Raw genomic sequence first — 11,193 nt, forward strand, 5'->3', positions numbered from 1 at the left:
GGAGCACAGAAATATTGAACTATTTACTGTGTATCTAAAAGACACCTGAAATATAGCCTATTCTGCCTGTGTCTTGGAGTCTGCTAGCACATTATTATTTCTCTTCCTGCAGCAGGGGAGCAGCAGCCTGATGCGGGCCAGGTAGAACAGGGGTCCAATGAACAGGCCGAAGTTGGGGAAGGCCAGGAGAAGCTGGAGGATGCGGCAGTGTATGCTGTTAGCCTCCTGGTCCTCCTCCTCCAGGTGCCACATGGACATGAAGGGCACCAGGGCCACCAGAGGAGTGTAGGCCACCACGGAGGGTACCAGCACAGCCAAGATGTTCTTCAGAGCTCTCCTCTTCAGGTTCATGCTGCCCCCAGACCCGGAGCCCTCCCCAGGCCTACTCTGGCACAGCACCCACACAATGCCCACCAGACACATCAGCATGATCAGGAACAGGATTGAAGTGGTGAGGGCCAAGTACAAAGCCATGGAGAACACCCCCTGGAAGTAGGCCAGCAGCATCACCACCAGGGTGAGGAGCCAGGCCAGGACACAAACCCCAGGACACGGTACTCCCACTTCCCCAGCCGTATGTAGGTCATGGGGTGGGCTGCCGCCAGGTAGCGCTCCACACACATGCAGGCCAGCAGGAGAGGACATCCGAAGATGTTGAGGGCGTAGAGGGCTTCGGCCGCCGTGAGCATCTGTTGGGACGCATCGTGGTGCATGGCAGTGTAGATGTCCATGGGCAGGCAGAGGCAGTAGAGGATGTCCAGGATGTACAGGTTGAGGCCCAAGACCTTGGAGGCTGACAGGGCTTTCTTGCTGCTCAGCAACAGCCACAGCAGGCCCATGTTGGCTGGGAGACCTGTCAGCAGGGTGAAGATCTTGATGCTCAACCACACAATAGAATCTGCAAGTATGTGGCACTGTTGCATCACCTCGTCTATGCTGCTATCTACGCCATAGAATGACCAGAAATGTTCAACAAATGATGACGTGGCAAAACTATTGGCGCCATTGGAGTTTTGGTCCCCGCAAAAAAAAGTGTTGCTTATGTTGCACGGTGGTGGCGGAGGGCTACCCCCATAGGAGGAAGTGCTATTGATGCCCATGGTGTCTCTTCTGAGGAAACGTATCAGAAGACTCTGCAGTAGACAAAAGAAAATCCTTATTTACATAATAATGAATGTTTATAAGGAAAAGTACCACCAACCATTCAAAGTGAAACACCTGTGGTAATGGGATATCATTACTATTATTTACAATCAATTAACACTCAAGAAGTCATCCATCTCTTATGTATAGGTTGCATCTCAATCATTTTGACGTAAGTTTCAAACACTCCCCTCCACTCTATATACATTGAGATTTAACAAATAAGGCTTATCAATCCTGACATTCACACCTGAGATTATATTTCAAAATGTAAAATAATGAAATCCATTTACAGAACATCTTAATTGTTCACAAAAATCTACTTATAGGGCAACCTTCAAGCCATTGAACAATATAATGCCAAGGTTCTTTAACTTATGATACCGAAGTAATAAACCCAATACATCATAATTACATTATAAGACAGTACTTTATTATAAGGTGTAGGATCTTAATTTGAGCCAGTTTGCTACAGCAGGAAAAAAATCCTGCAGCATCAGGGCATGTGAATTATTATGTGGGTATAATAAATAGGGAACTATACAAGGGTTGATACATTTTCAAGTCTGATAAAGTGGAAATTACAAAATGTATAATACTTTTAAAACCTTGAATACACTACAGGTCTGCATTTCCTGCTGTACTGGAAAATTCTTAGAAACAAATTAAGATCCTACATCTGTAATCCCCAAAGGGGAAATTTGTTTATACCAGTTGATACATACAAATTCCCACCTTTGGGGATTAATAAGTACTATCTTATCTCTTGGAATTGAAAAGTGAAGACTTGTGATTTAGTTTACAAAAGAGGGAACTAACCTGATCAGATATATGAAGGTGGATAGCTGATGAGGACTCTGTGTGTCACACCCTGACCATAGTTTACTTTGTATATTTCTATGTTGTGGTTGGTCAGGGTGTGATCTGAGTGGGCATTCTATGTTACATGTCTAGTTTGTCTAGTTCTATGTTCGGCCTGATATGGTTCTCAATCAGAGTCAGGTGTTCGTCATTGTCTCTGATTGGGAAACATATTTAGGTAGCCTGGGTTTCACTGTGTGTTTGTGGGTGATTGTTCCTGTCTTTGTGTAGTGTTCACCAGATAGGCTGTATTAGGTTTCACGTTCCGTTTGTTGTTTTCGTATTTATTAGTTATTTCATGTATCGTCATTCATTCATTAAAGAACATGAGTAACCACCACGCTGCATTTCGGTCCTCTCTTTCAACAAACGAAGAACGCCGTCACAGAATCACCCACCACACTCGGACCGAGCAGCGTGTTAACAGGCAGCAGCGAAAGGAGGACGTTATGGACAGCAATGGCATGGAGTATACTACTTGGGAGGAGATCGACAGGTGGGCGGCCGACCCAGGGAGAGTGCCGGAGCCCGCCTGGGATTCGCTGGAGCATTGCGAGGAAGGTTATCGTAGAATGGAGGCGGTGAAAGCAGAGAGGCGCTGGTATGAGAAGGCAGCACGGCGACGCGGATGGAAGCCCGAGAGGCAGCCCCAAAAATTTCTTGGGGGGGGGGGCTAACAGGGAGTATGGCTACGCCAGGTAGGAGACCTGGGCAGACTCCCTGTGCTTACCGGGGTGCTAGAGAGACCGGACAGGCACCGTGTTATGCAGTGGTGCGCACGGTGTCTCCAGTGCGGGTGCATAGCCCGGTGCGGTATATTCCAGCTCCGCGTGTCGGCCGGGCTAGATTGAGCGTCGAGCCTAATGCCATGAAGCCGGCTCTATGCAGCTGGTCCCCAGTGCGTCTCCTTGGGCCGGCTTACATGGCACCAGCCTTGCGCTCGGTGTCTCCGGTTCGCCTGCATAGCCCAGTGCGGGCTATTCCACCTCACCGCACTGGCAGGGCGACCGTGAGCATTCAACCAGGTAAGGTTGGGCAGGCTCGGTGCTCAAGAGCTCCAGTGCGCCTGCACGGTCCGGTTTTTCCAGTACCACCTCCACACCCCAGCCCTCCGGTAGCAGCTCCCCGCACCAGGCTTCCTGTGCGTGTCCTCGGCCCAGTACCACCAGTGCCAGCACCACGCATCAGGCCTACAGTGCGTCTCGCCTGTCCAGCGCTGCCAGAGCCTTCCTCCTTTTCAGCGCTGTTGGAGTCTCCCGCCTGTTTAGCGCTGTCAGCCTCTACAGCGCTGCCGGAGTCTCCCGCCTGTTCGGAGCTGCCAGTCTGCAAGGAGCTGCCAGTCTGCAAGGAGCTGCCAGTCTGCAAGGAGCTGCCAGTCTGCAAGGAGCTGCCAGTCTGCAAGGAGCTGCCAGTCTGCAGGGAGCTGCCAGTCTGCAGGGAGCTGCCAGTCTGCAGGGAGCTGCCAGTCTGCAGGGAGCTGCCAGTCTGCAGGGAGCTGCCAGTCTGCAGGGAGCTGCCAGTCTGCAGGGAGCTGCCAGTCTGCAGGGAGCTGCCAGTCTGCAGGGAGCTGCCAGTCTGCAGGGAGCTGCCAGTCTGCAGGGAGCCGCCAGAGCTGCCAGTCTGCAGGATGCCGCCAGAGCCGCCAGTTTGCAAGGAGCCGCCAGAGCCGCCAGTCTGCAAGGAGCCGCCAGAGCCGCCAGTCAGCATGGAGCAGCCAGGGCCGCCAGTCAGCATGGAGCAGCCAGGGCCGCCAGTCAGCATGGAGCAGCCAGGGCCGCCAGTCAGCATGGAGCAGCCAGGGCCGCCAGTCAGCATGGAGCAGCCAGGGCCGCCAGTCAGCATGGAGCAGCCAGGGCAGCCAGTCAGCATGGAGCAGCCAGAGCTGCCAGTCAGCATGGAGCAGCCAGAGCTGCCAGTCAGCATGGAGCAGCCAGAGCTGTCAGTCAGCATGGAGCAGCCAGTCAGCATGGAGCAGCCAGAGCTGCCAGTCAGCATGGGGCAGCCAGTCAGCATGGAGCAGCAAGAGCTGCCAGTCAACCAGACTCTTCCAGATCTGCCAGTCGACCAGACTCTTCCAGATCTGCCAGTCGACCAGACTCTTCCAGATCTGCCAGTCGACCAGACTCTTCCAGATCTGCCAGTCGACCAGACTCTTCCAGATCTGCCAGTCGACCAGACTCTTCCAGATCTGCCAGTCGACCAGACTCTTCCAGATCTGCCAGTCGACCAGACTCTTCCAGATCTGCCAGTCGACCAGACTCTTCCAGATCTGCCAGTCGACCAGACTCTTCCAGATCTGCCAGTCGACCAGACTCTTCTAGATCTGCCAGTCGACCAGACTCTTCCAGATCTGCCAGTCGACCAGACTCTTCCAGATTCTCCAGTCAGCCAGGATCTGCTAGATCCAACTATCTGCCTGGGCTTCCTCTCAGTGCTGAGCTTCCTCTCAGTGCTGAGCTTCCTCTCAGTGCTGAGCTACCCATCAGTCCCGAGCTACCTCTGTCCCGAGCTGTCCCTCTGTCCCGAGCGGTCATTAAGGAGGGTAACCTATCTAGGGACGCTAAGGAGGTGGACTAAAACGATTATGGAGTGGGGTCCACGTCCAGCGCCAGAGCCGCCACCGCGGACAGATGCCCAACCAGACCCTCCCCTATAGGTTCAGGTTTTGCGGCCGGAGTCCGCACCTTGGGGGGGGGGATACTGTCACACCCTGACCATAGTTTACTTTGTATATTTCTATGTTGTGGTTGGTCAGGGTGTGATCTGAGTGGGCATTCTATGTTACATGTCTAGTTTGTCTAGTTCTATGTTCGGCCTGATATGGTTCTCAATCAGAGGCAGGTGTTCGTCATTGTCTCTGATTGGGAACCATATTTAGGTGGCCTGGGTTTCACTGTGTGTTTGTGGGTGATTGTTCCTGTCTTTGTGTAGTGTTCACCAGATAGGCTGTATTAGGTTTCACGTTCCGTTTGTTGTTTTCGTATTTATTAGTTATTTCATGTATCGTCATTCATTCATTAAAGAACATGAGTAACCACCACGCTGCATTTCGGTCCTCTCTTTCAACAAACGAAGAACGCCGTTACACTGTGATGTAACTACGGTGGTTGTCTGTTTTCTAACCCTCCCCCTCATCCTTTGCATTTGTAATTTGTCAGAGAGAGAATATTCCTGGGATGGACTTGTGGAAAAGGAAAAGGTGATAGACCCAGGAGGGGCCAGGACTTTTAGGGCTTTTTTTCTCCTCGGTTTTGTATTTTGAACCCGACTAAAACTACACCATGGAAATATCCCCTGAAACACAGAAACAATGTGGGTTGGTAACTTCTTCGCCTTTCCGTTCATCCTTCACCTTACTTTATCGTTGTATGGCTCTCATCATGTTGCAACTCCAGGGGAACCTCCATAATACCACAGATACAAAGGGATGTTGCTCAATAGGTATATCACTAGGACGTAGATCAATGCATATTGTTGGTCTGATATCACAGAATACAGAAGTGTAGGCCATATACAAACACAAGATAATGTTTGCTAGTTGATGATGGCCCATTGTACTTATGGCTCATTGTATTGAAGGTCGTAGTCTTGGCTCTGCTGTAGGTAAGTTATTTTGCACTACTGTATGTCGGCATTCATTCACACTTACTGAATTCTGACAGGCATGCAGTTTCCATGTGAATAGCCTAACCCTAAGGTCTGTCAGTTTTTAAAGGCCCAGTGGAGTCAAAATGTGATTTTCCTGTGTTTTATGTATATTTCCACACTATAACGAAATTGTGATAATTATGATAAGCCCTTTTTAATGTAAGAGTTGTTTGGGAAAACGGCCTGAAATTTCAGCCTGCTGGGTGACATCACCAGATGGAAAATTAGTTAATAGACCAATAAGATCGAGAGTTCCAAACCTCTCTGCCAATAACAGCTAGTTTTCAGTTTCTCCCTCCCCACTCAGACCCATCCCAGACAGTCCTAGCTACATTCTTGCTTGAGAAATTGCTCTTTGCTAAGAAGCTATTTTTATTTATTTGTGACCATTTTAATTTAAAACAATCACAGTAAGATACTTAATTGTTACCCAGAAATGATTTGATATTGAGATAAAAATGGCCGCATTGGACCTTTAAAGTGGCAATCAGCAGTTGCTACATCCATTTTTTGACAAATGAATTATATGTACCCATTGATTCTTGAAGAATATAACTTACAAATGCCTAATGAGCTTAGTTCAACTGTTGTTTCCCATCAGACCAAATATAAGCTTGTTTTACACCAATGTTTGTAAACAGAAAATGTAAACAAGCAGTAAACTATATAGCCTCAAAACGTGGTTAAAACTATACATTTGGATCTTTTGCTCTGTCTATGAATTTGAGAGTGGCTCCATTTCTCCAGCCCCATCTCTCAGATTTTTATTTTACCGCAGATTACCGCTTTAAATAGAAGATTGAGTTAATTGTCTTTATGATGTCATATTTACCATGGACATAATTCTTTTTTGGAACATAGGAAACATACCACTTGTCCTCTTGGGACACCTGACTGCTTACCTAAGTCCCCATCCCTATACACTCTATTATTTTTGATTGGGTAATTGCGCTCGGGACGTTTCCAAAGCGGGTAAAGGTGGTGGGGCAGGGTCTTTAGCCAAAAAATGGATTATTTAACACCATGCCCAGATAGATATTTGATGACCTTGACCTACACAACAATGCTTGACTCAAAGGATGATTCTGCAGGTATGGTGCAAGAGCACGTAGGGGTCTTGTTGCATGCTGACCTATGAGCTCATGCTGAGCCCTTGATTAAAACACGTACTAAGTTTTTATCACATACAGTAACATCAACCTCTTCTCTTTCCTGCCAGGCAAAGATATAAGCTTCGCCTGGGGCAAGGGAGTGGACGTGCGCGTGACGAACCGCCTGCGGGTCCCGCTGACACCAGACAACTTGCAGTCGCTTTCCTTCAGCATTCCGGGCCTTCACACACGACTCAACACAACACTGGAACGTGTAGGCCTGTTTCACTATGGCCATTTACTGGTGTACAACCTGCCATCGGTGCCTGCTGACAAACCAGACAAAGACAGTGGGGTGTCCCTCGCTCCTCCATTGAGCTGCTTTTATTTGGGAGAGGACGGTGGAGAGGTTCAGGGCTCAGCACGAGATGATGCGCCCGCGGGGATTGTCTCAAACTCTGTCTCGCCGGAGGGTGACTGCTTCTATTCAGCAGTACAACCTGAAGATTATCCAGTAATAGACTCTCCAGATTTGAGAGGCAGTGACAAGCAGTCTCTGTGCAGCGGTTCAGAGAATTTCTACACATGTCCGTCTGCAGCCTCTCTGGACTCTGTTCCGTCCCCTTGGAGTGCTCATTGGGCATCAGCCGCCATGTCCCCGCATTATGGGTCAGGGTCATCACCAAACCTGCCTAGCTCCACACCGACCAGCGAAGATCATAGTGACAGTAATGAGCTGTTGTCGGTGGAGTTCAAAGGGCGGCGCTACGTGCGGGTCCTGTCCCGGATCAAGCCTAGGACGGATGAAGACGTGGAGGCCAGTTGGACGGTGACAGACTTCACGAAGCATGGGGAGCCCGTGTTCTCTCTGCGGCTTGACTTCATGCGGCCCCGGTCACCCTTACCCCGGTGGATGGAGGGCATAGCAGAGAGGTACTGGTGATGATGATGGGCTTGACAAGAACTGGACAGTACATGCCAATTTTTTACTGATCTGCCTCCAATGTTGAGGAACATCTGACCAATTCCCACTGTCAAATAAACAAACTCCAATTAAACCTATGGTTGTGTTATTTATCAAACAATTCAATGTAATTGTCAGCATAACGTCAAATAGAATGGAATATCACTTTATTATTCATCAGGCCAAATCATTGAGGCTGTGATCATTAAATGTCAAGTTGAATTGACAGCCTAGGCTACCTGACTCTATCCTGTAGGCCTACTCTCCTCTCACTCAAAACATCCCCAACGTTTCATATTAAGCTATGTTTAATCTATCGTCCAAAACATAGACTTCATAAGGTTGGCTACTTTTTTATTATTTATTAAAATAATTGAAAACTTCAAATAAAACCTGATATATGTAGGCCTAGGCCCATCGGAGACCTACGGCTGGAACAGTGGAATATTGTGGGTACATTTTGTGAGGCAACCTGTCTGTCTAGAGAGACTAGCAGAATTCAGTGTTTGAAGCCTCCCTGTTTTTATGTGTGTGAAGACAAAGACAACTTTCCTCATTGCGTAGATCACCACCTGTACTGATACAAGAAACCTCAATGACAGTGGAATGCTCATGGTCTTATTTTGTTTAATTGTATTTCTGAAGAACAGAGAAAGATTGCAGTGGGCCTCAAAAGAATCCGGACAACAGAAGTTGTGTGTTTTGAACTTTGGAGTAGAGCACCCGTCAAAGGAGTCATCTCAGGGGTGACGACGGATGTTTAGGTTGAATACCTGAAGAGAATTCCTGATCTGGTTGGTGCCCTGCGCTTGACCCTCTGGGTGAATGGAGAAAAATAAGAAAGTCTGTCAGTGTCACACCCTGATCTGTTTCACCCGTCTTGTGCTTGTCTCCACCCCCCTCCAGGTTTCGCCCATCTTCCTCATTATCCCCTGTGCATTTATACCTGTGTTTTCTGTTTGTCTGTTGCCAGTTCATCTTGTCTTGTCGAGCATACAAGTGTTTTTTTCCCCCCTATACTCCTGTTTCTCGGTAGTTCCAGTTTTCTAGTTCTCCCGGTTTTTGACCATTCTGCATGCCCTGACCCTGTGCCTGCTTGCCGTTCTGTACCTCTTGACATTGTCCTGGATTACTGACCCCTGCCTGCCCTGAGCCTGCCTGCCGTTCTGTACCTCTTGACATTGTCCTGGATTACTGACCCCTGCCTGCCCTGAGCCTGCCTGCCGTTCTGTACCTCTTGACATTGTCCTGGATTACTGACCCCTGCCTGCCCTGAGCCTGCCTGCCGTTCTGTACCTCTTGACATTGTCCTGGATTACTGACCCCTGCCTGCCCTGAGCCTGCCTGCCGTTCTGTACCTTACGGACTCTGCTCTGGATTACTGACCCCTGCCTGCCCTTGACCTGTCGTTTTGTACCTTACGGACTCTGCTCTGGATTACTGACCTCTGCCTGCCCTGAGCCTGCCTTCCGTTCTGTACCTTACGGACTCTGCTCTGGATTACTGACCCCTGCCTGCCCTTGACCTGTCGTTTTGTAAATAATTTTTGTTATTTCGAACTGTCTACATCTGGGTCTTATCCTGAGGTCTGATAGTCAGTCCTGTTGTTTTTTTTATAAAGAGCACCTACCTACACATGTGAAGCATGGTTATGTAAAACATGCTGTAAGTGTAGAAGGATGGCCCTTGTGTGCAGAGATGGCCCTTTACTCCCTACAAACAAAAAACTGTACGGGCCAAGTAATAAGATATTACCAGTGGTAGGGCAGTTGGTGAGTAAAGACAAAAGTGCTATCCAGCCTGTCTTTGTCATTGACTCTCTAGCCAGACCGTTGCTGGGGCTGCCAGCAATTGAAGCATTGCAACTCATTGAGAGAGTGAGCGAACTGTAAGACCCATGGGAGGTTTTCAAAAAGACATTCCCAAAAGTATTTTCTGGCCTAGGAAGGCTGACCACAAAATCTGCCTGAAAGAGGATGCTGTCCCCCATGCCCTTACCACCCCCGCCGTGTGCCTATCCCTTTATTGGCCAGAGTAAAGGAAGAGTTGGGAGGATGGAAGAAATTGGGTCTGTGTCTAAACAGAGAGTCTCACTGACTGGTGTGCAGGGATGGTGGTGGTCCCAAAAGCCAATGGGGACATGAGGATATGTGTGGACATAACTAACTTGATTGAGGCACTCTGCAGAGAGAGACACATCTTACCATCAGTAGAGCAGTCGCTGGCTCAGTTGGATGGCTCACAAGTCTTCACAAAGCTGGATGCCAGGTCAGGCTTCTGGCAGATACTCCTGTCACCAGAGAGTAGGGTGCTCATGTTTATAACACCGTTTGGCCAGTAAAGTTTTAACGTTTTGCCATTTGGAATCGCTTTCGGTCCTGAGCATTTCCAAAGACGCATGTCCCAGCTGATGGATGGGCTGAGTGGCGTCATAGTCCACACGTCCCAGCTGATGGATGGGCTGAGTGGCAACATAGTCCACACGTCCCAGCTGATGGATGGGCTGAGTGGCAACATAGTCCACACGTCCCAGCTGATGGATGGGCTGAGTGGCAACATAGTCCACACGTCCCAGCTGATGGATGGGCTGAGTGGCAACATAGTCCACACGTCCCAGCTGATGGATGGGCTGAGTGGCAACATAGTCCACACGTCCCAGCTGATGGATGGGCTGAGTGGCAACATAGTCCACACGTCCCAGCTGATGGGTGGGCTGAGTGGCGTCATAGTCCACACATCCCAGCTGATGGATGGGCTGAGTGGTAACATAGTCCACACGTCCCAGCTGTTGGAGGGGCTGAGTGGCAACATAGTCCACACGTCCCAGCTGATGGATGGGCTGAGTGGCAACATAGTCCACACGTCCCAGCTGATGGATGGGCTGAGTGGCGTCATAGTCCACACGTCCCAGCTGATGGATGGGCTGAGTGGTAACATAGTCCACACGTCCCAGCTGTTGGAGGGGCTGAGTGGCAACATAGTCCACGCGGACGACGTGCTAGAGGATAGAGGATAGACGGGATAGAGCAGAACATGATGAAATGCTCACAGCAGTTTAGACCAGACTCCATGAAACTGGCCTGACACTTAATTAATGAAAAATGGAGCTATGCACAGTCAAAGGTATTGTTCTTGGGACATAAAATCAGTGCAGCTGGAATAGAGCCGTACCCGGGAGGAGATCAGCGCCATCACAGATATGCCCATCCCCCAGAACGTAGCTGAAGTCAGGACCTTCTTAGGAATGGCCACATATTTGGGTTCCTCCCACAGTTTTCAGATACAACCAAACCCCTGAGAGGCTTAATAGCGACAGAAAATGACTGGTCATGGGGTCACATGCAACAGTTGTAATTTGACAAAATCAAAGGAGACCTGGCCTCACAAAGAGTGCTGGCCCAGTACCGTCCCCATGCTAAGACAAGGTGTCAGCAGATGCATCATCCTTTGGGCTAGGGGCGGTACTCATGTAACAGTACAAGTTTA

This window comes from Oncorhynchus clarkii, chromosome 2, assembly GCF_045791955.1.
Source record: "Oncorhynchus clarkii lewisi isolate Uvic-CL-2024 chromosome 2, UVic_Ocla_1.0, whole genome shotgun sequence".
NCBI lineage: Eukaryota > Metazoa > Chordata > Actinopteri > Salmoniformes > Salmonidae > Oncorhynchus > Oncorhynchus clarkii.